Below are 14,893 nucleotides of genomic sequence, written 5' to 3'. Positions count from 1 at the left end.
TGCATTTCATTTCCAGAACATTTTGTGTGTTGTCTAAACTGGATTTTCTATTTTATCCATTCCTCTGAGAACAAATATTCATACTTAGTATAAATATTTTGCAAGTTTGTCTGTTAACCCCCTTCTTTCATCATAGGGGTCATCCAAAAGCAACACATCAGTCAGTGGTCTAGAACGTACTTTGAGCCTGCATGGTCACCATTATCAGAGAATGAAAGCACAGTGTAGTGTTACTATAGTAACTAGGTAACATAGAAAGAAGTCAATCTTTTATTTTTTCTTAATGAATTCCTTCCTATTAAAGATGATGAAGCTTCATGAAATCACATGAATATCAGCCTTCTCATATTTTTCTCTGCCTTTTAAGCAGCACTGTCTTTGAGCACATTCCTAAATCTTTCCCTGTCTTACAAGTCGCTTTTCCAGTGGCTGTTCAGTTAATTTAATTCACAAACTCTTTCCTCACTCTTGATAACTTCTCATCTACATCTCTCTCAAGAAGATGCATCTGTGACTGGATCCAGACCATGATGCTGCCTCTTGACTTCTTTTTTTTTCACCTACATATAGGGATAATCATCAAAACTGAGTCTAAACTTAACAGAAATTCATATTTAAGAGTCCATTCTCCTTGAATGTTCTTCCTAAACAAATTTATATCCTGCCTAGACTTGTTCCACCAAATGCTGATAGATACAGCTAGACCATCAAGATGATGGGCTCTTAGGTTTGTATTTTAGGGCTGATTTCCTGATCATTCGCACTTCTTTTATGTTGCTGTGTTCGTGGGCTTTGTTTTTTTTTTTTTTGGACTGTTGCAGCTGATTTCCTTGTCAAGTTAATCCACGACAGAGGAGGCTCACACTCAAGTTTCCTCACTACAAGGATATAGTTCTGTAAAATTTAACTTAACCACAGTGCCCTGTCAAAACATTTTGTCTCATCAAGTAATGCGATGGTATAGTTCCTCACAGACTGGAGGGTGAGTGTGGCACAGCCATTGTAAAGGGGCTCCAAGGTCAGCTGTGGGAATGCAGTTCATCCCCAGCATCTCCCAGACTGTGGTCTACAGTCAGGTACTGCTGCCAGAGATCATCTAGACATTGACCTAATTGGCACTGTATTTAAATTAGTCATGAACGAAACATCCAGTTCATGTGCCTGTGTTCTCCATACACCTAGCCTCTCAAAATTTGGTCTGGCGTCCTGCTGTTCTTAGTCTGCTGTGTGATTTCTGATCTCTGAAGTGCGGATTCCAGTCTTACTCCTTGATCTGCAGTTTTTTGCTATTTTTACTTCCATATGGGCTTTTGTCACTACACCCCTCAAAACTAGATCAAAACAGACTTCTTAGATTGTTGCGTTGATATCCATGGATGCTTTCATCGGATGGAACCTATTTTTCCTCATCATTCCTTTTTTCCAGAACTGTAACCTGTGGTCAATAGGAATGCTTTAAGTATTCCTTTAAAAAATAAAATCAGCTGCTGTTCCTGCTCTTGGCTCTGGCAGAGTTTAAATAAGAAACTAGCCTTTCCTGCTTCTAATCAGAAGGATTTGTGCACTTGAACAATCTCAGTGTTTCTTGAAGAGCTCTTTGTAGACAAGCTCTGTTATAAGATTAGCCACTCTCGTACTGCAGTGATGAACATCAGACATCTTTGTGTATTGCTGTGTCTTTATTTTGCATTATTTGAGCTCGTTATCTCTTGTTTTGCCAGCCTCAGAATAACTGGAATATCAGTATGTGACTGAAAACAAAATGCATGTGTTTTACTTTTTGTTCTTTAAAAGTGAACTAAAAAGGATTCTTCTACAGAAGAAACCAGGCCTACTCTTTCTTTTAGTGTTTTTAAATCTTTTTTTTATGATTCTTGGGAAATTGCCTATACTCCCTCCACCTCCAGGAAGAAAAATTGTGTCTGTATTTGCTGATTCTATTCTATTCAGAACAAACTGTTTTGCGTCTCTTAAGGGCAAATTCATGGTGGCATTGTATAATTCTTATTCACTGGGTTTCCTTTCAGGCATGAATGAAATGCATCACTCTCTGCTTGTTCAAATATTTGGTTTCCTCTAGTAGTAGCTTGTGTGTTTGCTGTACAACCTATGGTGAAATGCTGTTTTCTCAGCTGGGAAATGTCTGAGCCTTTGCTGATGCCCTCTGTTCTGGTTAGCTGTTGCGTCAAGCTTTTCTTGTTACACCAGTGTTCTGCGGGAACATACAACTGGGAGAGAATATCTGGGTCATCCAATCTAACCTGTAGGTGTAGCCACGTGGGATAGCGCCTTTCATCTTCCGTAGCAGATTGGTTAGTGCAGATTTTATATCTTACGGTGCATATAAAATCTGACCCCAAAAAAATGATGGCAAAGTGACTGATGTGCAGATTGTGTGAGAAGTTAATTAATTAGCTTTATCTACAGCCGATTCCATAAGTTGTATTTTCAGAGTGCGCTATTTCCAAGCATTGTCTCTTGAACTGTGGAGGCTTGGCTTCGTATCCTTCTGGACCCCAATAAAGTTAGCGTCAGTCCATGCGTGGCATGGGAATAAGCCAGCTAAATGGGCTTGTCTGATGCACTTGTCGAATTTTTGGCTGTTTACTGGGACTCTTAAAGTCATGGCGCATTGTGTAGCCATGAAATCTGCGTCTGTGTGTTGTATAACTGATCTTAGAAATACAGATATGTGATCTGAAAGCTGAAGTGAACATTCTGAAATACAAATTTTTCAGTATAAAACTTCTGTTACGTGTAGCGAGGACTACTGTTTCCATGTCTGCTGTAGCCCTTTGGTTCCATAAAAGCAAGATACTGCTACGCTATTTGAGCAAGTCTTTTCAGAGGTGATCTAATGATCTAATAGCACTTCATCGTGATATCAACTGTGACCTTCGGGCATGGCGAGTGGACACAAGTTACGCCTGGTAATTTGGATTTTGGTAATTCCATTACTTGAAAAATGGTTTTAGTTTGAATAGTATTCTGTACTTTAACATAACCCCTCCCCAAACCGTTTAGTAGCTATTGGCGTAGGACCAAATACATGAAATTCATTTTAAAATCATTAAAATTATTGCTTAAATGATTACATTTTAAGTGATGAAGTTTATTTTCTTGCTCTGGTTAAAAGTATTTAACAGCTTTTACTTTTATTTCTAGATAAATCAAGTACTGAATGTGTTAAGCTTTATATTTTCTGAATCTTCAGTGTTGGCTTTTATTTTTCTTTAACTGAGCTGACAGCTTCTGTGCTATATTCATATCTTTTTTTTCTTAATGGTGTTTTTGTAGATTTCCAGACACTAATAGTTAGCTGGATGTTCACTGTAAGAACACACAACAGTAGCACAGTCTCAAGTAGCTTCACACAGAGACTTCAACACTTCAACTTTTTGAGGGAAAAAATGGAACCCATTGCTTTTGGTAGGATTTTTTTTTCCATTTCACTCTTTGGTTTCACGTGCATGTTGCTTCTTTTTGAGACAAAAAGAGTCAGCGTAGAGTCAGATGAAGAAGCATCTTCTGGGGGCGAGTTGTTCTGCATCTTCCGCACCAAGGTGATGAGAACGGGCATCTTCTGGAGGTGCCTTTGTCTCTCCTCCTTTTCCAGAGAGAAAACAGAGGCAGCAAATTCAGACTAAATGCCTACTTTTAGATGGATTACAATTCAACAAGGTGAATCTTGCTCGAAGTGGCTATTCCACTGCCACTCAATGCAGAAACTGAACCCCACATTTCTGTTCTGTGTGTTTGTAGCTTCACTCTAGAAAAAAGAAAGCTTTCTACAATGTACTGATAAATGTCTGCACTCATCTGTGCACATGTTGGTACCAGCACAGCTTGTAGGTACCTCCTGACCTGAGCGAACTGAAGCATTTCACGCAGTGCACCCATACCAATTTCTGCTTGCTGTTGTGCCACGCTATGCTCTTCCCACTGCTCGCTTTGCTGGAAGCCAAACTCAGAAACATTCACCAACTAGTGGCCGTTCTGGCTAATGGTATCCAAATGGGTCTTTTCTCCAGGTAAACACTGAAGTTCAATGAAGCACAAAGGAAAGAAAAATACGTACTTTTTTTCCTAGCACTCTTGAAACTTATATACGCCACTGATGGGCAAGAACACTGGCAAGCTACTTCGTGGTTAATTTGCTCAAGAAACAAAGAACTGGAGGCATTTTCACAGAAGTTGTTTATGTGAAGAAAGATTAAAGTTTCAGCCAGTTGGTGTTCTTTATTCTTTTTTTTTATGGGAATAGAGACATCTTTAAAGGCACCAAGGCGCCTTAGCTGGTCTGAGCTGGAAAACTCCCTTTCCATCAGTGGGGCTGTGGCTGTTAGGATTATCTGAGGGCTTCTGATGCTTGAAAAAATGCCCTTCAGTACTGCAGACAAGGTTTGCAAGGCAGTAAGCTTGTGCAACTGTGCTGCAGTTTGCCTGCAGCTGTGTCTGTCAGCTGCCGCCTTCCCCAGCCCTCCTCAGTTTTTAACCTTTTGATCAATTCTAACTACATTTGATAGAGGCATAGAAATATTTAGAATATGAAGTTCTGATACGTTCTTTGCAAATGAGTGATTGAGGAGAGACGGATGAGTGCCTTTCTGTCCCAGCTGAGGAAAAGGCAGGAAGAAACTCTGCTTTTATCCTTTTTTGAATGATGACAAATGCCTGTTTAATCAGCACACATGTAGCTTTGGAGTAAGCACCAGGTCTTTTTTCTTGTGCCTCTGCCACCAAGTTCTGTGGGGTAGTAGCAAATACTGCTACCGTTGTGAGAGCATTGTTGGGGGTAATTTAGAGATAATGGGAAGGCACTGGGGGTATTTTGGGGAGAAGCAGCTGAGGGGTTCCTGTCTTTAAACAGATGTAATCCATAGGGTATTGCATGAGCTGTGATGTGGTGTGAAGGTATTTGGAAATTGTAGAAGAGACAGCACACAAGCAAGTTGGGGATTTCTCGTTTTGCAGAACAACTCTGTTACTAATTAGTCTCGAAACCTCAAACCCATCCTGTTTTCAGGTTGGATTTATAATTTTCCAATTTTACATATGCTAGTTCGTGTGCAAAAAAAGGTGTCTTTGGAGATACCCAATGCCATTTGCCTCAGCATTTTGATGGTAGAGTCATTACAGCTCTGGTGTCATTTGAAACACAAGTTTTCTTGTCCCTGTGTCACATGAGGTTTACAAAAGAAGTTGGCTTTCCAGGTGAGGTGAAAGACTAGTTAAACAGCTATTCATAAAAAGTTCCTATAAAATTACCCCAAGAATTATCTTGATGCCATATTGTACCTTTACCTGGCTCTACAGGTTGCACCGACAGCCTGTGGCGCTCTGTCCCACTGTGGATGGTGATTGCCTGTTTCCGTAAAGGAGGAATTTCTGTTCTCTCACCATTTCAAGCCTTCTGCTGCCATGGAGGCCTTGCTCAGAACTAATACTTGCTGCTGGCATTTTTGAGCATGAAGCAGGTGGCATGTGTCCAGTGATTTCAGAGCTCTAGCCGTTGCTTTCTCTTTGCTCCTAATCTCGCTGTGTTCCTGCATCGCTTGGCCCAGGTAGGCAATTCCCACCCGAGGCCGCAGGTGCCCTCCCTGGGGAAAATGTGGGTGAAGCTCTCTGGCAAAGCCACCTTCTCCTCCAGCTCTGGAAACACAGGACTTTTATCCTTAAAAGGAAGCTTGGGGAACTGAAAAACAAGAGTAGCGGAGAAAAGAGTTTAGCAGGTGATCATATGGTGGTTTCCAAGCATAACACTTTATGCCCCTTAAATGCTGTAGAGAGCCCACTGGAGTGAGAGATGCAGTTGATTTTAATTGATGAATTTCACTGCTTTCTTCTGAAAAACTTCAGATATTGTATCTGTTGTGTCTGTTTTTAATTGAAACAGCTGGAGCCAAATTTCTGTTTGTTTGTTTTTTTTTTCCAGTGATTGGAGCTGCTACTTGACACTACAGTCTAACTTATTTTCAGTCTCACCTCTGCTAACAGGGGAGGAATCAAATAGTCTTTTGATCACATCCTGAGTTTCTTTCAGCAACGTTTATGCAGAGGCTCTCCCTCCTTATTCAGAAATGTGCTTTTTGCCTTTACATGGCGGTGTTTGGATCTCAACACTCCTTTGTTAGTCAGCTTGTGTTGTTCTCTGAAGCCCAGATGTGCACATGTCCACCACTGCTGCCCAGTCGTGTGTTTACCTGGTGCGTCCTCAGAAGAAATCCATTGACTGTGCTGTGAATTTGCCAAATCACAAACATACCCTCAGCTACTTGAACAGAAACATGTTGGGAGTTATCACTATCTAAGATCTTGCCCGTGTTGAAGTAGCTGGTAGAGACTTCATGAAAGGCACCTGCATTCCGAAGACAGCTATAACGATGGTTTGTGGCACAGAGTAAATGTTTCCCAGCTTCTGGTGTTGTCTCACGTGCACTGAGCTCATGTCCCGTCATGTCTGCATGGCACATGAGACCAGGAAGTCTCCTGCTAGGACTGGGCCTCCGGGTGCTTCTGGGAATCCTGGTTCTTCCATATAAAAAATATTTGCTATGGGGAAGTGCCAGAGACAGCGAATACCAGGAGTCAAATAGATGAACCAGGCACATTTTCCTCTTCTGCAGGCTAGGGCAGGATGCACGATGCCGTTGCTGCTATAGCAGCCTGATGAAGGAAGGGTTATTGTTGACAAAGTCTAATCCCAGCCATCACACCTTTTACATGGCCTTCCTACATTCCTAGACTATGATCTGTACGCACTCAAGAAAGGGAGAAATTTATGGTGATAGGTTCGGTGCATACTTCCCCCTCTTCCTCTCTTTACCAGTGTTCGAAGGAAATGGGAGTTTCCTGAGCTGACTTCCCTGTAGATGAAGACATGGATCTGGTACAACCAAATTTCTGTTTCCTAGCATAAAGCCATAGAAAACTTAAGTGTTTTTAAAACAACACGCATAAGGATTTCAAGGTGCGACCTGAATTATATTTTATGTAACTCATAAGGAGTTGATTAGGCAGTTTTTTCCACCTTAAAACTTATTTTAAACAGAACTTCTAACTCTCCTCTGAGTTATACCCATGACTAATGTGACTCAAAAACCATAAGACAGATTTTGATTCAGTTCTCTGTAGTCTTTGTATGAAGTTACACTTCTCTATTCTAAATTCACTGGCTAATATATGAGGACTAAAGATACATTTTATTAAAAAAAATTATTGGAGTCATTCCTTTTCTGCTAGTTTAATTGAAGTCATATAACTGCGATTTTAACTTAGTTTATAAAAATTTTGTTGAACGTGTTTTGGAATTTCCTGTAGCTCTGGTGGTGTAGTTGTTTGCTGTCTAGGAGATATGTTGTGAAACATCATTAAATGACTGCTTTTATAGTAGGCTTTTTTTTTTTTTTGATTAAATATCCCTGATAGGAGCTCCTTGTTCTTACATTCTTTCCGCTTCCCAAAAGTTGCACATTTTATTCTGGCCTTCATATTTTGCAAATCTGTTACCTATACTTGATATGAAGTATATGTGTATGCTGGTACACTACAACTACATTTAAACCTTGATTTCAACAAACAACTGAATGCATATTTGACAAATACTTAAATCTTCAATTTCCTTACTGAGTTGACATAGCAGGGGGGTGACTGCAGACATATAAAGTTGTTAATTGAGCAGTAAATTTAGGCTTACAGCTCTCCTTAACCATGCTGCCCTGTGTCCTGTGTACTGCTGCTACTCTGCAAGCTGTGATTTAGCCAGTAAATTCAAGTTCAAAAATGTGCTTTATTTATCTGTGAAAATCTTAAAAACCAGGTGACAGAAGCTATTGCGATTTTTTGTCCAAATCTGTAACTCCGCTGGCGTGGTGCAATACTGAAATCCTTTCTGGATGAAGTCAGAGTCATCTTGTCCTTGCTGTCAGGTCTTCTTTTGTTGTTGTTGTTGTTGTTGTTTTTTTGTTTGTTTGTTCTTTAAGGCATATATTTTCCATATGGTGAGACAAGTGTGGTTGGTGCATTTTCTGAATCATCAGCTCTGAGGACAGTGTAGATGCTGCAACAGATTTGGGCTTCTGCCAGTACAAACAGAGGGACAGCAAAAGCAGAAGGTAGAGCCACAACACAGAAAAGGTCAAAACACGTTTTATGCTTGTAACACCAGAGAGAGAGAGGGAGAGAGGCCTGCATTGCCTTTTTAGCTCCAGAAGAATTTTATGAGATCTCTGAATACCTTTCAGGAGGGAGTTTTTTCCTAAAGAGGAAGAGGGTACATTTTCAGGGTGTCCTCTTCTTTTTAATGGGATGTGGAGGAAATGGCAGCAGCAGCAGAAGCAGTGTAGGGAATGGAAGAGTGCTCTGCTTTCATGTTCTGCTGGTAAACAGGCAAATAGAGGATTTATTTATTTATTTATTTATTTATTTATTTTTGACGTGCCTTTGACTTCATGACACTAGACTAATTGGTTCTTTGTCACAGCATCCAAGAATCCCAAGCACAGAAGAGCACGTTTCTCAGTGCTCCTCTTCCGAGCTGTTTCTGAGCTATGCAGGTTGGTGGCTCGGAGGCAGGCACCTGGCGAGCGCTTGCTGCAGCAGCTCTGCCACCTCACCCAAATGCAGCACAGTGTACGGAGCTCCAGGCAGAGGCACCCTCTTCTCCCCATCTCCCCTGTTAGAAGGCTTAATATGTGTTATTTTTAGTTACTAGACTTGCAAATCATTTGCAGCTTTCCCCTCTAGTCTTGTATATACAGCTCCTTCCTTAACGTTTCCTCTTGGATATTACATCACTTTCTTAAAATAAATCTACCTAAAACTTTTCATGTTCTCCACCTTTATTCTTCTGTAAATCTGCCCTTCCTATTCTGTCATAAGCTTATACTTTCCTAAAAACAGAAAAAAATGCTTTGATTAATCCCAGATTTAATTAATACTGCTTGCCTGCTCCTCTAGCTCTGTAAAACCCAGTCCTTTCCAGATATGAGTCCTGCCTCATATCCTGCTTGCCTTGCAGTTTCCACTCCCCCTCTTTTCAGAGGCTTGTCCAAAAAGCTTCTCCCATTCTGTGAGTGCGGCAGCTGTGTCCTCTTCCCACCCAAAGCACAACATCTGAGCCCTTCACTGGCATCAGTTGTGGTGGAGCTACTGGCCCTTACCTCCAGGCACTGTCTGGCTTGGCTTGTCTCATTTCCTGCTTTCCAGTGTCCTGCCCATTTTCTGTCTTTTTCTTCTTGTGATTCCAAATCTCTTCTCCAGCTGACCCGTGTACCTGTCAGACAGCCTGGCTTTCTCCCAGGCCTGGGAGATCTCATTTTTCTTTACTGCAGAACTTCAAGACGAACTGATTCATTCACTTGCCAGCATCCTGTCCAACCAACATCTTGTCCTCAGTACTACAAGCAAAACCTGTGCAACAGAACAAAGAAAAATCAAGTAGATTACATTATACCTTTTTAATGAGAAAGCAAAGGCAGTTTCTCAAGCAATAAGCTGTTGCCTTTCTTTAACTTTATGCTCACTAGAGAATTAGAAATATATCATAATCATGGTTTACATAATACTAACATTTTTTAAAGTGTGCTTTGTCTTCTCAAAGCGTATAACTTTGATAGTATTAAGATTTTCTCTGTTAAATCAGTGTTTTTCACTCAATTTTGAAGAAAAAAAAACTTCTTTTAAATGAAATGCCTAACTAGAATTTTTTAATGCAATGTCTAACTAGACAAACACTTTCCAGCACAAAGAGTGATATTAGCACTCTTAATCATGGAAGATTTTTTTCTAATAACAGAACGAACGCGCAAATCCTTCTGTTTTAAAATGAAAACTTCTTCATATTCAGAGGAAAAGTCCGGACATTCTAATTTGATTGCATTATCATTTACAATTTATAAAATGTATCTTTACATGTAGTCTTTGAAATTAGCCAGAGAAACAAGATGCTAAGGTGAAGAGAGTTTTCTCTAAAACAGGTCTTACCCATTCCACAGAATACAGAAATTAGGTAATGGTCTCTAAAATACTTGGGAATATTCAAATATTTGTCTTCTTTTCAAAAGCTATCAGACTTCTCTCAGACAAGCAATAGTGATGGGTAGCAAATGTTAGGAATTTGTGCATTCTCAGCTTATTGGGACCTTAGGCTACATATATAGCAGAGGCCAAAACTGCAGAGCAAGTGTGGGCTCCTCCTGTGGAAATACTATGGAAAATAAGACTGCAACACCAAAACTGTGTACAATACATTAGAAGGAAAACCAGCTTAAAAAGTTATCATGGCTTGGTGAAAGTGACCTTACTTGATAGTTCACTTGAGGTCTAGACCGGAATAAGGAAAATTAAAACTTTATAAAAGTATCAGTGGTATATAAAATAGGCAGTGTAATGAGAATGCAACAAGAGCTAAAATATGTAACTTGCCATGAAGCCCAGCAGTTTAATTAAACCAGCAAATAAAGCATTTGCTGAGATTCTGGAAATTTCAGAAAATTGCCTGTTTCCCAATCTGTTAATGGTTGAAACACTTTAGCAGATCAAATCTAAAAGAAAATGAAAAAAACTCTGAATATTTGGCCAGATTAAAAAAAATTAACAGAGCATTACTAGATTGGATAGGATTTTAATGATGCATAAAGGGACTGCTAGTGTGTTGTAAGCAAAACAGAGCAATTAAGAATGAGTATTGATACAGCTAATTTGACCCTGAAATATGTACCAGAAATTGCTTTTTTTTTTTTTTTTTCTCCTGAAGGCTGCCAGTAAAGTCACAAGAGACTTGGGAAATTTCCATGTTAACTGCAACAAAGAAGACATAGCAGGAGAGAGAAAAGAGAAAGCAGGACGCATAGCATGGGAGAAACTCAGACTGGCTGTGTTCATTGTGTTGTGTATCTTAGTCCTTTTTGTATATACATCCTTTTAAAGAAATTTCAGGCAACAGCTAATAATGCAGAAAAATATGTAGCTCATGATGTTAAATACAGCAGTGGGACAGTTTTGGGGATGATATATCTGTATGTACCTCTCCATAGAAGCTCCTGAAGCAAATATATCAGCATCTTAGGCAGTATGAGACAAAGGGATCGGGTAGTGCAAGTTGTTCTACTTTGTGGCTCAGTTCAAGGCTTTTTTAGGCCATTTATGTGTGATGTGGGGAGGGTAAAACTGGCAAAGCCCTAAAATACCTAATGGTTTTCATAGTTCCAGAGGGCTTGGGGGGGTTACAGTCATTTTCCTTTGTGTGCTGTATACCGATGAGCTTCAGTCCCATCTTTATACTGCTGAGGAGCTTCTACTCTCTTCAGGTAATGCAACTTATTACAAATTGTCCTAAAAATCATTAGGGGTGGGAAATAAATGCAGCCCATATATTGAAGAAATAGGAATAGGCTATAGAAATTCAAAACAAAAAGATAGTGTAGGCATGCATATACAGGCATAGCCTGCTTTCCTATGTACAGGCATATCCTAATTGCAGCATGTGTATTTTATCACTGAATACTGTGTAAATGCAAGTTAAAAATGTTTTACCTGTTAGTCTAGTAACACAGAATCATAGCATATAGGACGGACAAGGATCATTGAGTCCAGCTCTTGGGTCTGCACAGAACCACCCAAATATCAGGCCATGTATCTGAGATCATTGTCCAAATGCTTCTTGAACTCCGTCAGCTCGGTGCTGTGACCACAGTGAAGGGTGCAGAACCTTTCCCTAACCCCCAGCCTGACCCTCCCCTGTCCCAGCTCCATGCCGTTCCCTCGGGTCCTGTCGCTGTCCCCAGAGAGCAGAGCTCAGCGCCTGCCCCTCCGCTCCCCTCGTGAGGGAGCTGCAGGCCGCCATGAGGCCTCCCCTCGGCCTGCTCTGCTCTGGGCTGAACAAACCAAGGGACCTCAGCTGCTCCTCATACATCTTGCCTCTAGACCCTTCACCATCTCTGTAGCCCTCTGTGGCCACTTTCTTATAGTTTTATGTCCTTATATTGTGACTCCCAAAACCGCACACAGTGCCCGAGGTGAGATTGCACCAGCACAGAGCAAAGCAGGACAATCTCTTTCCTCAACCCGCTGGCGGTGCTGGGCCTGAGGCACTCCACCACAATGCACATCCATTTGCAGTGTGATAATATGCCTCTTGTAAGCTGAACAGCTATTTGATTTGTTTGCGGGTGATACCAGTGTCTTGGTTTGCAGAGTAAAAAATCCTTTGTTTCACTGTTTTCAAAAGATGATCGGTATTACAACAACATGATGACTTCTCTTGAAGAAGTCTGATTAGCTATCATACACTGTCTTCTTAGAAAACACCGTGTCTTCATACTTAATCCTCCCCATCAGTAAGAATTTATGTTTATAAAGTGGAAAAATATGTACTAAAGGAAATTCAGTATTTAGAATACTGATCTTTATTTTGATTAAAAAAGACACAACTCAAGTTCATCCTCATGGTTTATGTGCTATCATGAGGGTGGAGCACATTTATTTATTTTTTACATAATATGTGACAGATTATCATAATTTGTATATGCTTATACCAGACGATACATTTCAATTTTGCTGTGTGGGAATCTCTCAAGCAGGAGCAAGATGTGCAAGATATAAAATTCAAGTTTTGCATAGTGTCCTGGTAAGTGCCTTATCACAGGGAGATCATCCACTGTCGTACGAACATACGTGGACTAAATCAACACTATCATGCCTAAAAAATACCCATTTTAAAATTATTGTAAAAGTGTGTATATATATACATGTACACACATGTATATATGTACATACATGTGTATACACATATATATATACACACTTCCATGTTATTTGCTGGTAATTATCTCTTATGTAAAGTATGAAAGAAAGGCTTTTGGCAAAGTACTTTATTGTAGTTGACAGTTGACGTCAGAGTTCTTAGTTAATACCTCTTTTCTAGTACGATTACAAATCCGTTGTTTCTCAAGCATTTGTGTTTTTTGGCTAACCTAAGCTTGCTGCTGACATCTGCAAGTCTGAGCACTTTAGCATAATTTAAAAGAAACAGAATATCAAATCATTAAGAGCTGCTTCAAAGTATTACTGAAGTGGTCAAGCAATCGTGAAGTACAGCACCTGGAGACAGTGAAACCGCAAGCAGCTACTGCAGCACTGAGGGTGTATAATGCAGAAGTAGCCTGGGATAAATGTTTTCATTTCATCCTTTAACTTGGGAGCCCAGGTGCACCATAGTGTATCTTTCACTTGGGATAAACCATAGGAGTGCAGAGGCTGATCAGTAAAATGCACCTTTGTGCTGTACTATGACTACGTTTCTCAGTTAAGGGTAACGTAGAGAAAAAAAAAAAGCTGCTTCATTTTTTTAAAAAATAGTGGAAGTATGTAGATTTGTAAATTATTCTGTAGATGGAGGGAGATCTGTAGATGTGTTGGTTTTGGTCTTAGTTGCTTGAGTTTAGAAGGGATAATCTGAGTACCAACTATAACCTTTTGAAGTTTATCCTACTGTAAAATCCCTGCTGTTCTTTTTATTGGGATGCAGCGGTAGGATGGAAGCTGTAGGATTTGGGTGTTTTTGAGTAGGTGTTGAGCTCTGCAACTTCCACTTGAGTTACTTAATTTCAGATCTGCGTGACCCAGGAAAGGCACAGTAGGATCCTTGCACCAGTTATAACTTACTGCACTTTTCCAAAACAATCTATGTATTTAAATATTCTGTGTAAGTTGAAAAAAAAAATCTCTTCTATCCTTTGCTTTAGAATATGTAATATTTCAAAAGGGGGAGGCACTATTTTATTTTGAAACAGTTTTCCTTAATTTTAAAATTTGCTTCACGCCCCTGACACTCATCACAGAACATAGTTTTCTACTCCAAGTGTTTTTATCATGTCTTTTCAGTACGCATTTGGGCTGTGATCTGCAAGATTTTGTGGCAATGTTTTGTTCCTTAGGAACCAGTAGGTTTTAAGAAACAAACCAAAACTGGTAATTTTAATTTAAAAAAAAAAAAAAAAGTTGTAGCTTAAGTATAGTAGTTCGTATTTTTAATAAAGGCATGCATTCAGAATATTCTTGGCAATTTTACTTGTGAATACTGGATTTATTTGATGTACTTTGATCAGAATAGCTGTGTTTTTAATAACAGGTAGATAAATTCTTATCACTTCAAGATAATGAGGAAATTAGATTTTCCTCTGTATACTTTGTTTTGTTTTTAAAATAAATGCCTCTAGACTTTATGACTTTTTTTTTTTTTTTTAAGATTTCCTATTTAATTTCAGTAGAGCACACAAGTGAATCTGCTCACGGAATTTGCAAAGCTCAGCAGGGCTTTTTCTCCCCTCCATTTTAATAGAAAGATGCTATGACCAGCTACAAAGGGGCCGTATGGACCTCAGAATTCTTCCATGTAAGTGAGCTGAGACGTTCTCAAACTCTGGCAGAGAATCAGAGAGCAGCCAGGCTTACAGCCTCTAGGGGTTAAACACCAACAGGCATCTCTCACCCTTGGTCCTAGCCCCCCGTTGGACAGCAGCGTCTTTATTTTCAGACTAGCAGCACTTCATCTCCCATGGCTGGAAGGAGGCAGAAGATGCTGCTCCCCTGTCTCAGACATCTCCCACCCAAGCCACTTGCACAGCCGTGGTGTGGTGGGCTGGAGGCTGAGCTCCAGTGCTTTGTGTTTTGTGCTAGGACAAACAGCCTTTTGCTGGCACCTTTGTTCACTGCTAAAGCTACAAATGAAGAGCCACCTCTTGTAATGGAGCCACTGACACATTTGTGGTTATTTTGTGTCTAAATTCTTCCTAACATCAACATGATTACTATTTTAGTATCTTAATTTTCTCTCATTGGCCATCTGGCTGATTTGAAATGCGAAGGAGGCTAATCCTGTGCTGTAATGATT

At 40.0% G+C, this 14,893-nt stretch overlaps 1 protein-coding gene across 9 annotated transcripts in view; it reads left to right on the top strand.

Moving 5' to 3' along the window:
- CPQ (carboxypeptidase Q) overlaps positions 1-14,893 on the top strand; it is a 256,599-nt gene that overhangs the window by 100,832 nt on the left and 140,874 nt on the right. The gene's annotated exons all lie outside the window — the stretch shown is intronic.

This window comes from Anser anser, assembly GCF_964211835.1.
Source record: "Anser anser genome assembly, chromosome: 2".
NCBI classification, from domain to species: Eukaryota; Metazoa; Chordata; class Aves; order Anseriformes; family Anatidae; genus Anser; species Anser anser.
This window is presented reverse-complemented; position numbering and strand designations above follow the sequence as displayed.